General features: G+C 37.2%; 1 protein-coding gene across 1 annotated transcript in view; it reads right to left on the bottom strand.

Moving 5' to 3' along the window:
- CFAP299 (cilia and flagella associated protein 299) overlaps positions 1-20,972 on the bottom strand; it is a 576,041-nt gene that overhangs the window by 78,700 nt on the left and 476,369 nt on the right. The gene's annotated exons all lie outside the window — the stretch shown is intronic.

The raw sequence follows: 20,972 nt of genomic DNA, 5'->3' as shown, positions 1-20,972 counted from the left end.
AAGGTCAAACAATTTTTCCAGGTATTATTGTATACATCCAGGATGGACCCAACTGGCAATAAAGTCATGATTTTGGCATCCCAGAATGGGCAAAATAGGCTAAGAGAGCCCTTTGAAGAATTAGGTGTATTTCAGCCCGAGTGTGACGTAGTTTAATAATTGCAAGCTTTCTTATGTGGAGCCCTGTACTGTTTCACTAGGAATTATAAAATGTTACAAATAACTGCTTTAAGTTTCTCTAATACTTGCTTTTAAAAAAAAAAATTAACAGCTTTATTGAGGTGTAGTTCATACAACATAAAATTTACCCTCATTTTAAATATATAGCTCAATGATTTTTAGTAAATTTGCAGAGCCGTGCAACACAATCCAGCTTTAGAATATTTTTATCACCCCAGAGAGATCCCTTGTGCCCATTTGCAGTCCTCCCTGTTCCCACCTAGAGCCCCACGCAACCACTAATCTACCTTCTGCCTCTATAGATTTGCCTTTCCTGGATTTTTCATATAAATGGAATCATACAATATATGGTCTTTTTCATTCTAATAACATTTTTTTATCACAGTTAATTTCCCAGGAGATACATGAAAACTATATAAAGGCTCTTTTAAATGATGATGTTATGTTTATAAAAAGGCAGACTTCCAAAATGCTCATTGTCCTTAGATAAAACCTTTTAATCCTCTCTAGAATAAGTCAAAGTATAACCAACACAAGTATTTCAGCAAATTAGATAATATTCATTTGAAGTCACGAATATTGGTTTACATTTATTTGCAACCTCGGCAGAAAACACTAGGTTTTGTAACAACAACAAAAACACAAGAACAAGCCTTTGACAGATATTAAGCTACAAGTATTCCTGACATTAAAGCAGGGGCTCAGGCACCAAAGAAAATGTGGAATCTGAGACTTTACTGAGATGGTCTGTGACCTCAAGTGTGAACGAATGTTAGTTGAAAAGACCTATGGAATGCCTAGTTAGGTCTTCATTACTTCTCATGTGTTGAGAAAAGATGAATTAAAGTACAATTTAGACCATTAATATATCATTTGGATCTCTGGCTGCTTGTTGTTTCCCAGAAGTGGATTAAAATACAAATTCATAAACTTGTTATGAGTTGAGTACATGTGTTGCCTGATTTTTCTTGCCAAACATTAATGAGGAGACATAAACCTGATACATTGAAGTGGGACTTTTTCAACAGTGAAGCCAAAGTCACTTGGGAAAAAAAAAAAAGGCATTGTAAGCAGTATGTTGCTAAAACTGAAACATCCATTTCAGGGATATGAGAGCTGCCCCACAAGCTAGCTTCTTGTGCTACCCCTCTGAGACTGTCACTATGCTCCCCGATGGAAACAAATGAAGAAAGAATTTTTATCTCCTATAATTTTAAAACTCTTGGAATACTTTCATGAATCGTTAGTTTTAGGGAATCCTCTTTTCCTTTCAGAAAAGAAATGATTTTGCAAATGGAGTCCAAGTTCTGACAATTTTTTGTAACATTTCAAAATGTGTCCTTATCCATTTCTCTAAAACAAGTTACTTTCTGAAATTTTTTATGTTGATAATTATTTTAAAATTCTATACCCTTTTATTCAATTGCAATTTGACACATATCTTTTCACTTATACACACAATTCTCAGGGTTCTGTTTAAGAAAGTTCTTTGTCCTTCCTGTTGAAGGCTAGTTAGGCTCAGAACCAACACATTTTTCCTTCCACGTCCTGTTGGCCAAAGCAGGTCACAGGCCAGCCCAGATTCAAGAGGCAGGGAGACTGACTTCCCTTGATTGGAAGGAGCTGCAGAAGTGTCATTGCAAAGGGGCATGGATAAGGGACAAAGTAGAGAACTGTGGTCCTTTTTCAATCTATAGTTATTTACCTTAAAGCACCTAGGAGTTTTGCATGTAGCTGGTTTGTTCATTTTGTAACAGTTGGGAGATTTAATTTCTGAGGGGAATCATAGACTAATAACTTTTTTCTCTCCCAGTTTATAAAACATAACCATATCTTAAAAGGCTTTTTTTTTTTTTTTTTGCATTATCAGTGAGGTGAAGGATGATTTAGGAGTATCTGGCCTCACTGTTAAGTATCCAAAATGATCTGGAAATTTTAGTGAATGAAAATAATATTCAAAGTATGTATAAGCTTTAAATATTGTAAAGGAGAAAAAAATTATTTTATTTAATGTAAACTGATAATTACTTAGAAAATCCAAGACAGCTAACTAAAAAAACTTCTAAGACCACTCATTAAGTTGATCCAATTCGAAATATCTATACCAAAAAAAAAAAAAAAAAAAATACCATGGTTTTACACTAGCAATAACCTACTAGCTACTGTGCTTTCTAGTTATACTAGAAAAGCTATGAAGTTATACTAGTTATACTAGTATAAAGTTATACTAATTAAATCTTATATCATTGGTACAGTGGTAAATGGATAATGGAAAGTAATAACTTCAGAAACACACCCATACATACAAACACACATAGTATATATGTTTTGCTGTAGAGTGATATTTTCTAAATTTTCTACAATGAATATCTATTTTTTTCTTTAACTGCATGTTCCCAAAATCTTGTCTTCAAACACCACTCTCTGACCTCCATCTCCTGTCTTTCTAGCTCGCAAACCTTGGAAGCCCCAATTTAACAACACTTTCAGATCTTTGGAACTGCGAATCCATTAAACCACCATGTTTTACTGTTTATCACACTCTTTATATACTCATTTCATATATACTTTACCTAGCCTAGATTCCACGGTGCAGCATAATTGTAACATTTCTTTTTTTTTTTTCTTTTCGAATTAGTGTTTTTTTATTATGATATGTTAGTCACCATACAGTACATCATTAGCTTTTGATGTAGTGTTCCATAATTCATTGTTTGCGTATAACACCCAGTGCTCCATGCAATACATGCCCTCTTTAATACAAAATGTCTATCCTTATCCATTTCTCTAAAACAAGTTACTTTCTGAAATTCTTTATGTTGATAATTATTTTAAAATTCCATATCCTTTTATTCAATTGCAATTAGACACATATCTTCTCATATATACACACAATTCATATCCCTTCAAATTCCTTGCACACATCCTTCCATTACACTCACTGAAAAAAAAATCCAACATTGTTTCAAGCCAACTTTCCCTTTATTCTGTTTTTGCATAGCAGCAACTGAATTTGGCTAGGGAAAAAAAAATTATGATGACTAGTCTTACAAATATTAATGACTATAAAGTTGATTGGACCTATAGCCCTTGCATAGTAATTGTCTATGATATGCTTTTCCTTCCTCCTACACTCCTGTTTTTTTTTTTTTATTGTCTCTCCTTAAACTTTAAACTACATCCTTTCTCACACTCAATAATTTTGTCTTTGATGATAGAATCAATTAGACCAGGGGCGCCTGGGTGGCACAGCGGTTAAGCCTCTGCTTTGGCTCAGGGCGTGATCCCGGCGTTATGGGATCGAGCCCCACATCAGGCTCCTCCGCTATGAGCCTGCTTCTTCCTCTCCCACTCCTCCTGCTTGTGTTCCCTCTCTCGCTGGCTGTCTCTATCTGTGTTAAATAAATAAATAAAATCTTAAAAAAAAAAAAAAAAGAATCAGACCAGAGGCCACCTCATCTTCCTTCCATCAAATCAATCTATGCATCTTTGTGTGGACCTAAGTTCATCCTTTTATCCTGTTTAAAGAGCTGGAATATCTGGGTTTCAATCCAAGGCCAGCCCTTCTTTTATGCATTGAACCACACTTCTTCTTTCCTTACTCTTGAATCATTGATGTTTTGCTTTCTGTAAGATCGCGACTATTGACATATAAACATGCTGTATTATCTACTATTTGAAAAAGAAACAGCTAGTTACAGTCCCAAGTTTTTGCTTTTCTTTACGATTCCCACGATCTCTTTAGCCATTACAATCAGTCTTTTTTCCCTGGAGCACTCTGATAAATAGTTCTGTCTCTCACATCTACTATTCCATCTTGCCAAATCTGATGGTTAATTCTGTTTTTGTTATACTTGAACTTCTTGTAGCATTTGACATAATTGTTCACCTTCTTTCTTGAAACTTTTTTTCATCTGGTTCCAGTGACATCATATATTTCCAAGATTTTCTTTTGCTTCATCAATCTTTACTGGCTCCTCCCCCCCCCCCGATGTCTAAGTTTTGCAGCTCTCCCAGGCTCAGTCCTCATCTTTTCTCTGTCTGTGTCCACTCACCAATTGATCTTATCCAGTTCCATAGCTTTAAGTATTAGTTCTTATTCTTTCATGAACTTTAGACTCATGTGGATAATTTTTTATCAAAATCTTTATCTCCAGCCTTGGAGTTTTCCTGAATTTCAACATAGTATGTGGTATTGTCTACTACATCATCTTAATTGGATGTAATGTAGGCATGTTGGTTTGCAAAACCATACCATCATTCTGTAAATCCACTTTCAATTATGCTTTCTACAAAAGCAAAGAGCTTCACCATTAAACTGTAGATGCCTCTGCGTCAACTCTCATTTCTCTTCTACTTCCCACATCTATCAATCACCCAATTCTCTTGATCATACCTTTACGATATAGCTCAAGCCATGCCCTTGCTTCCTATGATCACTGCCAACACTGAATGTTTGAAATAACAAGCTTATTGTTTCCCTGCTGACCTGTCATAACCACTTTCCTGACACCATTTCTTCTTCACTCCAACTACTTTCAAAAGTATCTCAGAATTTCCTCTCTAAAACAGAAATCTGAATGTATTTCTCCTTGTTTCATTAGTTATTTGGAGTTCTGAAGTGCAACCTCTTCAGTATTGTGGATTGTCCATTATCTGATGCCAAACCACCATTCCAGGACCACTCTCACCTCCCCCTTTCATGTAACCCCTTTGTGCAAGATATTAGTTTAATTTCATGCTTACTATTTATTTGCATTTAATAGTGCATTTATATATTTTCCAAGACTCAAAAACTACCTCAAAACTTATCTAGAAGTACAGTTTTATCTTCATCACACTTCCTTAATCTTGGTACCTATTCCTCAGAAGAACCTCATTTAACTTTTTTAGCTATTTAGAAATATGTTATTTAGAAATATGTTATTTAGAAATAACATATTAATACTGATATCCCTAACATTTTTTTTCTTTTTTTTATCTACTTCCTATTGTGGAAGGTGATGATTTATCTCTATTACCTGTCTCCTTTTTCCTCTCAAACCACTTCTAAGCTTTCCTTCCATCCAGGCCCCTCCAATAGAGCAATATCATAATTTTAGATTAAGTGATTATGTAGTGTTTACAATTTTAGTACCATTTAAACATTACCCCAGCTGAGCCATAGAATCAGAGAGGTCAAGGTATTTATTCCCCCAGTTATGATTACTTTCCTTTCTTCAACAACTTTTTATTTCCTAAAAGGTTAATTGGCTTGGCTTCCTACCCCCGAAGTTTTTTATGAACTTATCATTAATCCACTCCAAAATTTTCAACAGAACTACCACCATCTCCTCAATGCATTCATAATCTGTTAGTTTTGATTTTTCTTGGAGCTGTACCTTTGGGAGTTCAGTCTTCTTTTCCCTATACTTAATTCTTTCTAGGCTTCCACCAGAATTGACTATCATTTTTTGGAAATTCTCTTCAGTATTATCTTAGGAATTTCCTCTGCTTCTCACATGAGCTCCCATAACAGCTTTTAAATATTTATATTTTGTACCTATGACTTTATATTGTAGTTTTTGAGGTCCTTGCAGACTGTATCTAACTTTGTATGATTTAACTAACTTTGTGTGCTTCCTATTTCTCCTGGTTCTTAGTTCATGGCAGGTGTGCAACCAACATGGTTTGGGAATTGAGGTAACTAAATGAAGTCCAGCAAGACAGTCTGCCAAGGTGCTATTTAATTATGCTTCACAGAAAGTGTCACCATACAACAGAATAATAATAGTGCTAAAAGCTAACATTTCATGAGTGTTTACTATGTGCCAAGGTTTTCTCTCATTTTTAATCTTAACAAAAGATCCATAATATAGATACCATTATTAATCCTGTTGTATAGATAAGAAAACTGAATCACCAGGAGGGGTTTGGGCCTAGGTTCATATGTTTAGTGTGACATAAGAATTCCAACAGAAAACAATGGCAACATTTGTCTATTAACACAGGGACTAATGGGTGATCCACAGGGTCATCTCAAGGGATACTGCATGTAGCTGGGGCTACTAGTAGTGAAATTGACACCATCCCTGCCACTGGCCTTCCCCTTAACCTACCCCAGCGGGAGAATTTACCAGGATCCCAAACAGAGAGAGAGATTACAGATTGAGAAGAGAAGAGACCTTATGTCAAGTGACATAGAGAGCTGTAGGAAATCTTGCAGAAGGAGGACCAAGGGAATAAATCCTTTCTGCTGGAACTTCATATTGGCTAAATTTAACCAGGGGCAGATCCCTGATACCATGCATGTACAGCCATAGAAGCAGCCTCCTTGGGTAGAGAGGAGAGGGGTGAAAAATGAAGGATACTCTGAAGTAGCAAAACAAAGGTCCTAGGAATGGTAGTGATAGTGCTGGGATTTATATCCAAGTATTTGGCTATGAAGACTACACTCTCACTACTGTGCTATGCTTGTGGGGTAGCAGGCAGGAAGGGAGGTTCTGTTTTCAATTCAGATTCCAAAAACAAAGTGACTCTTATGAACAAAGGAATTCTTATTTCCTTTTCAAAATGAACACTGATGGGACATCCAACTTGCAAGGAGAATACAATTGCTTAGGAGAATAAGAGAAATCTTGGAACCTAACAGAAAAATGACTGCAACACTGCACAGGCAAGCAGATAGGCACTTAGCACACTGCAGAGTGCACTGCTTTGTTTGGATCAGAGGGCTTCAGGCACAAGCAAAGACTAAGCAACCAGAAATAAGAAAGGCTTATTCTAGCATCCTGGCAACACAAAACAGAGAATATGACCAAGCCAGAACAAAGTCTCATCAATTAACAAGAACTAATTATGGGTTAAAACCACTTCCTTAATAAGGGGCAACTGTATATTGATATCTAAATCCACTAGACAGGCTTTACAATGGATCGAATACGAATTTGTAGTAAATTATTTATCATTCTCATTATGGACTGAATTTTGTCAATCTCAAGAAATCCTTTCATTGTCTCCATACAATTTTCAGTTAAAAAAAACTCATTTATGTGTTTTAATATAGACTTCTGAACAGAGTAAATCATACTATGTTTTAGGGAGGCTAATTCAAATATACTTAATGAGAGACCAGTGTTTACCCGGTGCTGTCCTCGGTGCTGGAGCTATAATAGTGAACAAAGTAAGACCCTGACCTCATGGAGTTCATAGTCTAGTGAAGAAGACATCTCTACCTGGAAATCTGGAATAACCTTCCTCTCCTTTGCCATCTGAGCATTTTCTCTACCCTTTGAAACTCATCTTCTTGGAAGATTTCTGTGGGGCAAATCCCTATCATGCAGTGTCCTCACACAAGCCATGTCTTACCTCTTCCTTAAATGTTCTTACTGTATCTTATTGGTCTCTTGACTGGTTTGTGCCTCTACTAGACTGTGAGCTGCTTGTGATTAGGGATGTTAACATGTATCTTGGTTCCTCCACACTCAAGCCTCATGCCCAGCAAAGAAGACATACAATAATGTTTATTGATTAAATGCATAAATGAACAAAGGAAGAGAAATAGTAAAAATATCTTTCTTCTATCCAATTCCTATATGTTAACTTCAAAATGAGACATCTGCATGCTTGATGGTAAAAGTATAACAGTCAAACTTAATTGATAATCCTCTATGTGACAGGGGCTTTACTTATATTTATGCTAAGTAAGTTATTTATTTTTATTTCCTTTTTTTTAATCATATAAGAAAAACATTAAATATTTTTCCCAAGGACTCACAGCTAGTTAGTAGCTGAGTTAGAGCTTTGAATGATGGTTTATTAACTCATGTCTCTGCTCCCTCTAATATACCAGTCTGCATTCCAGCAAGCATGGAAGAATATCTCAAAATTAAGAGTGAATTGTTGATATGATAAGGAGCACATTCTCCAGGAGGATGTCTTCAACCCTACACATAAATTAAAAACAGTGGGGCTATGAAAACTCACACTGTCTTCTCTTCTCTTCTCTTCTATGCAAGATTGTGCACAATCTAAAGAAATGACTCAAATTCTTATTTCACTTTCTTTGCTTAATCACTGGGGGCTTCCACTTGAGTTCAGAGTGACTGTTTTTCTTTAACCTATAGATAAAATATCAAGCTCTTCAGTTGATGGCAGAAACTTTTAGGAGCACCTGGGTGACTCAGTCGGTTAAGCATCTGCCTTCAGTTCAGGTCATGATCCCAGGGTCCTGGGATTGAGCCCTGCATCGGGCTCGCTGCTCAGCAGGGAGTTTGCTTTTCCCTCCCGCTCATTCGTGCTGTCTCTCTCTCTCTCTCAAATAAATCAATAAATAATCTTAAAAAAATAAAGAAACTTTTAAAACCCTGTAATCTAATTAGGGTAGAGATCAAAGGAAGTGACTATTTTTCCCATGACCTTAAACAGACCTCTAAAATATTTAGGCTTAGAGAAAAAAGATCTTTAAAATGAATGGTATCTGCGCACTTAAATTTACAAATAACACGTGGTTGTTTGGGGTTGGGGGTAGGCACAATGGAAGAACTTTGATGTTCTTGACAGGTATCAGTACATTGGTTACTTATTCAAGTTAATCCAGTTTTTATAAGATAACTCTCAAATTACAAATGATAGGACAAAAAGAATGATGGGACATGCTGGACTCTTGCTACTTCAATAGTTACTGAATAAACCACAGCGTACTGAACAAATCATGATTTAGTTAAGGCACCATTCAGAATTCATATATATCATGCCTACTTTGCAGTGAAATAAAATTTTAAGCTTAAGATTAAAGATGGACAATCAAAATAGATCTATTGTATGTCTCAATATATGTGTTTATAATACATATTTTTATTTATTGCTGCCAACACCTACCAGAATGTGTGCTACTTGAAGGCAGAGACTTTATCCTGTTCATTAGTATGCTCCAAGGGTTTGAACTGTATATGACACAGTATACTAGGCACTCAATAAATATTTGCTGAATAAATAAATGAATAGCTACTTGAATTAAGGAAATTAGGCATAACAGAAATTCATGTTGATTGCTATATTTTCTCTTTTAAATTATTGGGGGATTCCATTGAGGGGCATAGAAAACTCAAATAAGAGTGGGAAAGGATAAATATGGTTATGAGGAATGGCATGGTAATGCACAAATGAAGAATGTACAGATAAAACAATGCAAAAAAAAAAAACAGTTGTAGGAATTGTTTAAAGGGCATAGGAGAAACCCAAAGAATTTAGAGAAGTCTTTATGTTTTCTGGGACTAGATATCTCCAAACAACACGGCCTAGAAGTGAGGCCCTCCTAGTGGAATCTCTAGGGTCTATCTAAGGGTTACTAAGTGTCCCACCTCTCCCTCTCTCACCCAAAAATAGAGGTGATGGTGCTCCACCCAGCAAACAGGGAGCAAATGCACAAGAGAAGATTGTAGTGTTACCAGGAAGGTGAAATTCAGGGTGACAATCTGTTAAGTTAAAGGGTTATATAAAAGATCATTGCTATGAAGGTAGCAAAGTTCTAAACATTATTATTCAGTGCTGAATAAATTCCAGAGATATGGAAAGGGGAGTAGGTGGAAATCAGCCTACTATTTTTTTTAAAGATTTTATTTATTTGTCAGAGAGAGCGAGATAGAAAGACAGCATAAGCAGGGCGAGCAGCAGGCAGAGGGAGAAACAGTCTCCCTGCTGAGCATGGAGCCTGATGCAGAACTCCATCCCAGGACCCTGGGATCATGAACTGAGCCAAAGCTAGAAGCTTAACTGACTGAGCTACCCAGGCGTCCCAAGACCAGCCTACTATTAATGGAAGATTTCAGGCCATTCATTCATTTTCACATTTAACAAATATTTATTGATAGTCCATGAGCAAGTTACTGTTCTAGGAACTGGTGATATATGGTGAATAAAATAAGATTCCTGTTTTCAATAGACGGCTTGTTTTTTTAATGGAGAAAGAAGAAGCATGCATATGTAAGCAAATAATTGCAGATAGAGATATTGCACTGTGAGAACAATAAAGTTGATATTAACTAGAAAGGGCCTAGCTACTTTAGATAGGAAACTTAAATCAGGCCTCTTGGAGAAGAAAATGTTTTAATTGAAACTTGAATAGTGAGAAAGTCATGAGAAACTGCAAGGGAAGAACATTCTAGGCCAAAAGAAAAGCAAGTGCAATGACCCTCATACAGGAAATAGCCTGGCTTGTTCAAGAAACAGAAAAAAAGTCAATGTGGCTGGATTACAGTTGAGAGCAAAGAAGGGGTTAGGGAAGGAATGACATGGGATAAATTTTGGGATTAGGAAATAGTCAAATTCTGTAGGCCAAATGGGCTCAAAGAATGGCTTTCAGTTTGATATAAATGCAATAGGAAGTCATTGGGTAGCTTTATGCATACCATGATCAGATTTTTAATTTAAAGACATCACTGGAAAATCTGAAAAGTCTCCTAGAGAAGACAGTGTGGGTCTGAGCAGATGGGCTGTGATGGGAACAGAAGATAAAGCAGAAGGGACTACCGAGAGGCGTAAATAGGGTGAAGACTTGGCCTTAAGCCTTCAGGGTGAGGACTGTTGCAACCTACATGAGCACAGTAGACATAAATTCTATTTGTTTGAAAAATGAAATTGTTTGTTTTTCGCAATGTGTTGACATTTAACCTACATTACGGTTAAAGATATGGTAATGATATTGTATTTAGGTAGAATACCCCAGACCCTCAAACTTATCCACTACCTGCTCCTGCAGAGCCTGAAGGAAATACAAGCTAAGGCTGGCACACATTCGTGACTGCTTGGAGGCTTTGTTGGCAAAACCTGGTGTCACAGCCTAAGGACTTAGACTCGATCACATGAAGAGACCATGTTACTTAGGTGTCTGAACTAAGCCTGAGTCTAAGATCATAGCTGGCTGAAAGGCCTCCACTTCCCCCATCCCATTTAAGCTCACACCCAAGCTTTGGCTCTTGTTATTAAAATCTAGTATTTACTGAATGATGAAACTGGGTCATGCTAAACACTTTACATGCATTATTTCATCTAACACTCAGTGAACTTGCTAAGCAAGCACACTTATCACATCCATTTTACTGATTAGAAAACTGTGACTTAAGAGAAGTAATTTTCCAGTTATGCGACAGAGCTGGAACTAGAAACCAAGTCTGTCTGATTCCTGAGCCCACTTTTCTTCAGCATTTATATACTACTGCCAGTCTGTCACCCTCATAGCAAAGAAAGCCAGTGATATGAAAAACGAAAGAGATGCCAACAGTTCCCCAGTGCCTGTGATAGAACTGGTAAATATTTAACTTTGTCAAGTTCACCCATACAGTAGGTGGTGGAGCCAGGATTAGAACTCAGTAATCTACGGGTATCACCCAAGAGCATGCTACAGCCTCTTCTTATCTACATATAATTTATTGATTCGGTCCAGAGGGAGATTCAGCCAAAGTCCCCCAGCTCTCCCTCCCCAGCAATCATCTTCTTCATACCACCCCAAGACCAAGTGATGTGTTCCAGGATGTGTGTCCAGCAGAGGAGTCATGGGCTGCAGTCTCTTCTCCTTGCTTGCACACTGAGAAAGACTAGGGTAAATACATGAGTTTCCTCTTATTTCCTCTTGTCCTTAGAAAGAAATTCTGGCTTGTTTTCTTGCCCAGACTTTCTTATCAGACTGGCAAGCAAAGATTTAGGAGAGGGCTTGGGGGGAAAGGAGACAGGAAGAAGGCCTCTCAATCTACTTCAAGTGTCTTAGGTCACTTAGGACAAAATCTAGTATAGAAAAGAAAGCACCTTTTATGTAGTTCAGCCTAGTTCATGATGGGTCTACCTTGGGATTTGGGACAAAAGTCTCATTTAAAAAGATGGTACCCATTTGCCTGAATTATTACCTTAAAGTCCTATCGGTGAAGGTTGTTGTCACACAAGTTTTAGTTGTCTAGGAATCAAATATATTTTTTGGATTTAGATCAAAATATAGACATAATACTGCCTTAGATGTAACTTACATTTTGGTTTTGTAATTTTTCAATTACTTACTTGGTTTCTTAAAAATCTAACTAAAGGACCCTACTGTGATAGAAATTGCTGAGCTTGTGAGGACTTATCTGCTCATCTAGGCAGCATAACAATATAGTCAGGGCTGTGTTGGAATATTAACTTAAGGGGTTGTAAAATGAGAGCAGTACAGGGACCTTTGTATGGTCATTTTGAGCATTAGGATTTTTGAGACCAGTGTTCTAGAGGTGGTCATTTCCTCTGAGATAGGAAGAATTTGCAGCCTTTATGCCAGTGAGACCACAAAATGAAGGCTAATTGAACAGCTAGGCTTCAATTAAGATGTTTAACTCAGTCAAAGATGATGCACTGATTCCTATGCCATGTAATAGGGTCAAATGAGCACCGGTCAGCCACTCAATTATTCAACATATATTTATGAAGTGTTTATTGTTATTACATGCTGGGCACATGGATGAACAAAACACCATCCTTGCCCCCAGTGTTCCTACATTCTAATGCATAATTACATATTTATCCTTCTTGGAAACATTTAGTTGCCATGAGTGGCAGTTTGGTATAGTGGAAAGAATGTGGACTGGGTGGGACTGAAAACATCAGTGTCTATTCCCAGTTCTGCCATTAGACAGCTCTCGACCACAGATAAATAACCTGAGTTTTTCATGACTCAATTCTTCTGTAAAAGGAAGGTGGCAGGATTGGTTAGACATCTGAATCTAAAAATCTAAAAGGCAAACACATATTCTGAAGCTATTTTAGTTTGGTATTTTCCAAAAATTCTGAAATAACTTGTGTGCTTAATAAATATTAAATAAAAATAAAATCATCTTAATCCTCTTCTTCCTTTGCTCATAAATCCAGAGAATCTTTAAAGGAACTCAAAACTTTTATGTATCATGCTAAGGAAAAAAAAATCAAAACAAACTCTGAGAATAAGCATTAGATAAAAAGAACTTCCCTTAGGTCTAAACTCTCTGAAATCCAAAACATGCAGGATGTGGTTTAAGGGGTAATGTGCAAATACAAAATTGTGATCTCAAGATTAAAAAAAATAATAAATGTGTGTTTGTCTTTATTATCTGCCCTTGTAAAATACTTTTGTTCTAAACTATGATAATTATGCCAAAATAAAGTAGCATTTACCTTTGGCCAAAACACCAACTTGTCTACTTACATTGATGTCAATTTAAAATATCAAGTTATCTATGTCCTTTCTGCCTGTATGACTTGTTTAAGCATTTTTAAAGTCCATCAAAATGGTAACCTTTTTTTCACAGACATAGCCATACAAGTACTTAATGCTATAACTTTTTAAAATATTTTATTTATTTATCTGACCGAGGGAGAGAGAGGGACAGAAAGAGTGTGTACAAGCCAGGGGAGCAGCAGGCAGAGGGAAAGGGAGAAGGAGGCTCCCTGCTGAGCAAGGAGCCCGATGCAGGGCTCAATCCTAGGACCCTAGGATCATGACATGAGCTGATGGCAGATGCTTATCTGTATCTGCTGTATCTTATTAATTAATGGAGATTAGAGCATAGCACACACCATCTAGTTCAGTTTACACATTTTGATTATGAGAAATGTTAATTTGAATGTGGATCACTCAAATCTGAAGTGGCAAATTTGTGCATTTTTCATAAAATATATACTTCTTATAACATCAACAAAAAATAGATTAAGAGATGAACATTTTCAATTTTCCTGAGCTAAGCCTCTAAAACCATTATGCTTTTGCATCAGGGTTTGCACAAAAGTTATCTCAGTTCCAATTCACCACAATCCTGTAAGGCAGTTTGGTCATCTGTACTGTGGGGACAAGGATAATAATTAAGATACATTAAGCTTCGCAGTGAGCTTGGTTTTTCCTTGTCAGGACCCTGATCATTCTTGAATGTTTCCCAGGGACTTCAAGGTCTCAGAAACAAGGAAGGCAAAGGAGTTGCTCTAGTGTAGCTCTGCAAAGGAGAGCTGGGGCTTCAATTACTTTGAAACACATTCAGGGAGATTTTTAAAATGGGAATTCCGCAGAAAATGTCTTTTAAAACCCATTATCCTCTTGGGAATTCCTTTTATTTTTAAGACCATTTAAAAAATTATTTATTTATTTATTTGAAAGAGAGTCAGAGAGTGAGAGAGCACAAGTGGGGTGGGGGCAGAGGGAGAAACAGACTTCCTGCTGAGCAGGGAGCCCAATGTGGGACTCCCTGCTGGGACTCTGATCCTGGGACTCCAGGGTCATGACCTGAGCTAAAGGCAGACTCTTAACCTACTGAGCCAACCAAGCACTGCCCTCTTGGGAATTCTTATCTGAGAATGTGATTTTAAGATGACTGTAAACAAGAATTTGGTTTTTATAAGGAATTTATTTACCTTTTAAAGTAAATTATCTTGTATTTTCTCATTTTGCCCAGAGGATAGCCTAATGGTGTATACAAGAAAGAAATTGCCATAGTGGCAATTCCTTTTTTTTTTTTTTTTAAGTAGGCTCCATGTGGAGTCCAACATGAGGCCTAAACTTATGACCCTGAACTCATGACTGTGAGATCAAGACCTGAGCTGAGATCAAGAGTCAGGATGCTTAATGGACTGAGCCACCCAGGCGCCCTACCAGAGCGGCAATTCTGAAGATGAGGAACAGAGCAATGGTCAATATGACCCGGCTTGCCTAAAGTAATTTGCTAGTGAAGGCCTGGAGGGGTTGGGGGTGGGAGGCAGATCTCCTGATTTTTTCAATTTCTTGAAATTTCCGTTAGGTCACACAACCTTTTTGTGCTTGTAACTGGCCCTTGAATTCCCCAGTCCAAGAGATGGTATTTTCTTCCCTGTGTATGATGCAAGAAAAATGTGTTAAGCATTTTTGAAGACATTCTTTGCTGTTCTACATAACGACTTGTCATTTTCTCAGTACATGCTTACTGAAGATGCTGATAATGGTGATGAGGGTGAGGATGTGATACTGTTGACCAATAAGCAAATGTACTCTAATTCCCTACAGTGGGCAGAATACTACGATAAGCACAAAAGAAGTGTGAAGAAACATAAGGTCTATCATTTGCCACAAAGTAGCTCACAATCCATCTGGAAGAAATTGTTTAATGAAATAAAAATGATGAATAATTCAAGGCATCTCATAGGCAGCATCAAATGGACAATATACCAGATAAGCAGTTTAAGTCTTTGGAAGAAATACCATATCCCTGTGGGCTGGGATGAACAGGATAGGCTCACTGGAAGAGAGGAATTAATGGATTTTGATGAATTTATGAATTTGAGACAAGCACAAGCATCCACATACCTAAAATGTTAGCAGATGGGAGTCTGCTAGTTTTCTCTAACATTTAGGCAACATATACAGTTAATACATTAAAAAATGAATCAATAAATTGGTGGCAATAAGATTTAAAGAAGTAAAAAAAATTACAGGCAAAATATTTCCTACCTCTAATTTTGGCTTTCCCCCCACTTTTGACAGATACTGATAAGGCCAATATCTCCATCTCAGCTTGCTAATTTAGAAAAATAGGGTAATTCTTATTATTCACCTCAAAAGAGATCACCTAAGGAGTTACTAAACATTTTAAAATAGTACTACTAAAAGTTATATGTACCCTACAAACTATAAGAAAGAAAAATTAACCCAAGTGTCCATCAGTAGATGAATGGATGAAGAAGATGTGGTACACACACACACACACACACACACACACACACACACAGAGGAATATCACTTAGCATAAAAAAGAATGAAATCTTGCTATTTGCAACAACATGAAGAGATTTAGAGGGTACAACGCTAAGTGAAATAGTCACAGAAAGTCAAATATCATATTATTTCATTCATATGTATAATTTAAGAAACAAAACAAATGAGCAAATATAAAAAAGAGACAAACAAACAAAAACCAGACTCCTACATACAGAGAACAAACTTGTGGTTGCCAGAGGGGAGGTGCATTGGGAGATGAGTGAAATAGATAAAGGGTATTGAGAGTACATTTATCCTTATGAACACTGAAAAATGTGTAGAATTGTTGAATCATTATGTTGTATACCTGAAACTAATATAACACTCTACGTTAATTGTACTTGAACTGAAAAATTAATTTAAAAAAAAGGAAAATGAAGTAAATAATCCCATTTAGAATTACATCATAAGGAATAAAATACCTAAGAGTAATATTAACCAAGGAAATGAAAAATCTGTAGACTAAAAACAATAAGACATTGATGGAAAAATACAAAGACGCAGATAAATTGAAAGATATTCATACTCATGGTTTGTAAGATTTAATATTGTTAAATTTTCCATAGTACCCAAAGCAATCTACAGATTCAGTGCAGTCCCTATCGAAATTCTGATGGCATTTTTCACAGAAATAGAAAAAAAATCCTAAAATTTGTATGGAACCACAAAAGACCTCAAATAACCAAAGCAATCTTGAGAAACAAGAACAAAGTTGGTGGAATCACATGTTCTGATTTCCAGCTATAATACAAGGCTATAGTACTCAAAACAGTGAGGCGTTGGCATAAAAATAGACACATAGGCCAATGGCACAGAATGAAGAGCCCAGAAATAAAACCATGTATAATGGGGTTAATTAATTTATGCTGTAGGAGTCAAGAATATACAATGGGGGAAAGGACAGTCTTTTCAACAAATGGTGTTGGGAAAACTGGACAGCCATATGCAGAAGAAGAAACTGTATCTTATATCATATGTGCACATACATATAACTCGAAATAGATTAAAGACTTGAGTGTAAGACCTGAAATCATAAAACTCCTAGAAGGAAATGTAGGGGGTAAGCTCTAGGTCTTGGCAACGATTTTTTGGATTTGACTCCAAAAGCAAAGGCAACAAAAGCTGAAGTAAGCAAGTGGGACTACATCAAACTAAAAAGCTTCTGCACAGCAGAGAAAAATATCAACAAAATGAAAAAACAATCTATAGAATGGGAGAAAATAGTCGTAAACCATGTATCTGGTAAGTGGTTAATATTCAAAACATAAAGCCTCATATACCTCAATAGCAAAACAAACAAGAAGCTCCCCCCAAACAAAACCCTTAAAAAATCCAGTTAAAAAATGAGCAGAAATGGGTGCCTGGGTGGCTCAGTCGTTAAGCGTCTGCCTTTGGCTCAGGGTGTGATCCCAGGGTCCTGGGATCAAGCCCCGCATTGGGCTCCCTGCTCTGCTGGGAGCCTGCTTCTTCCTCTCCTACTCCCCCTGCTCGTGTTCCCTCTCTTGCTGGCTGTCTCTTTCTCTCTGTCAAATAAATAAATAAAATCTTAAAAAAAAATGAGCAGAAAAACTAAAAAAACATTTTCCAAAGAAGTCATACAAGTGACCACCCAGATAATTGAAAAGGTACTCAGCATCACTGGTCATCAGGAAAATGCAAGTCAAAACCCCAATGAGATAACACCTCATAGCTGTTACAATGGCGAGTACCAAAAGAGCAAGAGAAAACAAGTATTGGTGAGGGTGTGGAGAAAAGAGAATCCGTGTGTACTGTTGGTAGAAATCTAAGTTGGAAAACTGTATGGAGTCTCCTTAGAAAGTTAAAAATACAATTATGACATGATCCAGCAATTCCACTTCTGGTCATTATCTTAAGGAAACAAAATCAATATCTTGAAAAGATATTTGCATTCTAACGTTCCTTCCGGCATTATTCACAATAGTCAAGATATTGAAACAACCTAAGTGTCCATTGACAGATGAATGAATAAAGAAAATGCAGTGCATATATACACACACACACATATATATATACATATATATATGAATATATATGTGTGTGTGTATCTGTTTATACACACACACTGAAATATTATCCAGTCACAAAAAAGAAGAAAATCCTGCCATCTGTAACAACGTGGATGGACCCTGAGGGCATTATGCTAACTGAAATAAGTCAGACAGAGAAAGGCTATTACTGTTTGATCTCACTTACATGTGTAATCTAAAAAAGCCAAACTTATAAAAACAGAACAGATTGGTGGTAGCCAGAAGCAGGGGGTTGGGAATGGGCAAAATGGTGAAGGTGGGCCAAAGGTACAAACTTCCAGCTATAGACAAGTTCTGGGGGTGTAGTGTACAGCATGATGGCTATAAGTTTTAAAATTATGCATCCCTTCTTTAGAAAAACAATAATTCCAGTATAAAAATTACCCCGACAGTAATGATTCTCAAAATAGTTGAGAGCCTAGAATTGTATTTAGCAGCAATATAAAAAGATAAAATATTTGGATAAGTAATGCTTTAGATAAGAACTTTTTAAGTGAGTGACTTTAGAAAATACAGTTAAGATAAAAAAAATCAAAAAGGCTGTTTTCTAAAACTAATGGGACATATCAAAACCCCCATCATCAAAATTAGGTTGAAAAACTAGAAATACCATATAGCAGGTATGGTTAGCAAATAATGCCCTCCCCCCATGACGTCCACCTCTGAATATCTAGAATACACCACCTTACATGGCAAAGGGACTCCGAGTTTGTGACTGAAGTTAAGGACCTAGAGATGGGAGAGATTATCCTGGTTTGTCTGGGTCAGCCCAGTATAATCACAAGGGCCCTTAAAAGCTGTCATCAGGGAGGGAGCTGCGACTACTGAAGAAAAGTAAGAAAGATGTAACTTTCTGCCTTTGACTAAAGAGGAAGGAGGCCCTGAGCCAAGAAATGTGGGCAACTACTGGAAACAAGAAAAGGGAAGCAGAGTGATTTCCTCCATGAGTCTGCAGATAGGAACACAGCCCTCCTGATACTTTGATTTCAGCCAGAGACCCATGTCAGATTTCTGACCCACACACCTGTAAGATAATAAATTGTGTTGTTTCAAGCTTCTAATTTTGGTAATTTGTGATAAGCAGCATAAAAAACAATACAGCAAGAAATTTAGATTACTTACTTTACTTTTATATTAGAAGGGATTATTCAAATATTACTTACAACCAGGGATTATTTAGAAGAATCAAATGCTATAATTATTCGTAGGCTTAGTGCAAAAGTGCTGAGCCAATTACCGAATTACCACAGTTAATGAGTTAAGTAAATGGCCCTAGTCATTGAGATACAGAAATATCTCACTACTAAATATATAAGCGTATCTAAAACTGAAAAGTAACATGAGAAAAATGAGTAAGTTATATCATGCAGTAATGTGAGGATATCATACAAGGGACTTTGACCCATCTTCTTCAGGTTCTCAGAAAGTGTTCTCAGAAAAGGACATGAATTTCAATGACACTGAAGGATGAAGGGTATTTTATTGAAAAAGGAATGAAAGCCGGTATATTTGTTCCCTATTGCTGTTGTGGAAATGATCATTGATTTTGTGGCTTGCAGCAACAGAAGTTTATTCTCCCCCGTTCTGGAGTGTGGAAATCCCAAATCAAGGTGCTGGCGGGTCCACACTTCCTCTGTAGGCTTTAGGGGGAGAATTCATTCCTTGTCTCTGCCTGGTTCTTGTGGTTGCCTTCCTCGGACCTCTGCCTCCATTTTCACATGGTCTTCGTTGTGTGAGTCTGATCTCCCTTTGTCTCTGTAAACACTTGAGATGGCATTTAGGACCCCTGCTGGATAATTCAGGACAAGCTTTTCATTTCAAGACCCTAATAGAATTATGTCTATCAAATCTTTACAATATAATATGATATTCACGAGTTCTAGGGCTTAGACCTATTACCTTTGGGGGCCACAATTCAGCCCACACTGCAATTGATTTCTGGAGTGCTGGTAATAAACTACTTTTTTTTTTTTTTTGGTCTGGATACCATACTCAGTTGTTTTTAGTTTATAAAATGTGTTTGACTCCAGACCGACCCAAACAGAAACTGAATTTTAACAAGATCCTAAAGTGATTTATGTGTACATTAAAATTTGAGAAACACTATTCAAGAAATATTTGAAGGTAACATTGTCATAACTTGATGAGTGGTTGGATGGGGTGACTGGAAGTGAAGGAAGCCTCCGCTGCTGCTATACGTGAACTGTGATAAGGGGCTGGTTTGTGAACTGACTGCAAGATTAGTAATAATTTGTTAGTTCAATATTATGGGCATGAAATGGTTACACCCTTATTCTGAGTATCTGTGTCTCTTCTTCTGTCACAGCAAGCCCAGGTAGAGCCTGGTCTGAGGAAGCCACTGAATTTTTGGCTGAAAAGTGGCACACTCTGACTGGATACTCAGTGAAAATCCTTTTAATCATAAAACGGAGCGTCCAACTCACTGTGGCCTCACATGAGGCATCAGCTGTTGCAACACAGATAACAGTATAGTGACCTTAGCAACCATCCAGGGTTTGTTCAGTGCCGAACACTCTCCTAAGGAGTTGTGGTCCAGAGTAATGCTCACAACAACCCAAGAGGTAGGGAGGCACTTTGCAGATGAGGGGACCATGGCGTTCCTCGCGCACCTGGCCCACGACACTGCTTCTTCAGTACGACTCTGGCTCACATAGTGCCGTCCAGTGCCTTTAACCACAAGCAAGTCTTCAAAATACACACTGGCTCATCCATTTGGTAAATATTTATTGAGGGTATATAATGTGAATGAAACCACTTTGAGGAAGAGCAAAGGCAAAACAAAGTCATAAAGCCAAAAAACTGAGCATTCCGCTTCTTTAGATACACAGCAGTTAGCAAACAGAAACTATTTCCCATTGGAAATGACTGAAGGAGCTTTACCTCTGTGCTCTTCTTTTCCTGTGAGTCTAACCTATGACTTACTACTTCCATTTACTCTGTAGTGTGCCACTGATTTGGGACGTTCTCTACCA

This window comes from Ursus arctos, unplaced genomic scaffold (genome assembly GCF_023065955.2).
Source record: "Ursus arctos isolate Adak ecotype North America unplaced genomic scaffold, UrsArc2.0 scaffold_9, whole genome shotgun sequence".
In the NCBI taxonomy this organism is placed as follows: Eukaryota; Metazoa; Chordata; class Mammalia; order Carnivora; family Ursidae; genus Ursus; species Ursus arctos.
Note: the sequence above shows the minus strand (reverse complement) of the source record. Positions and strands in the feature narration are given on the sequence as shown.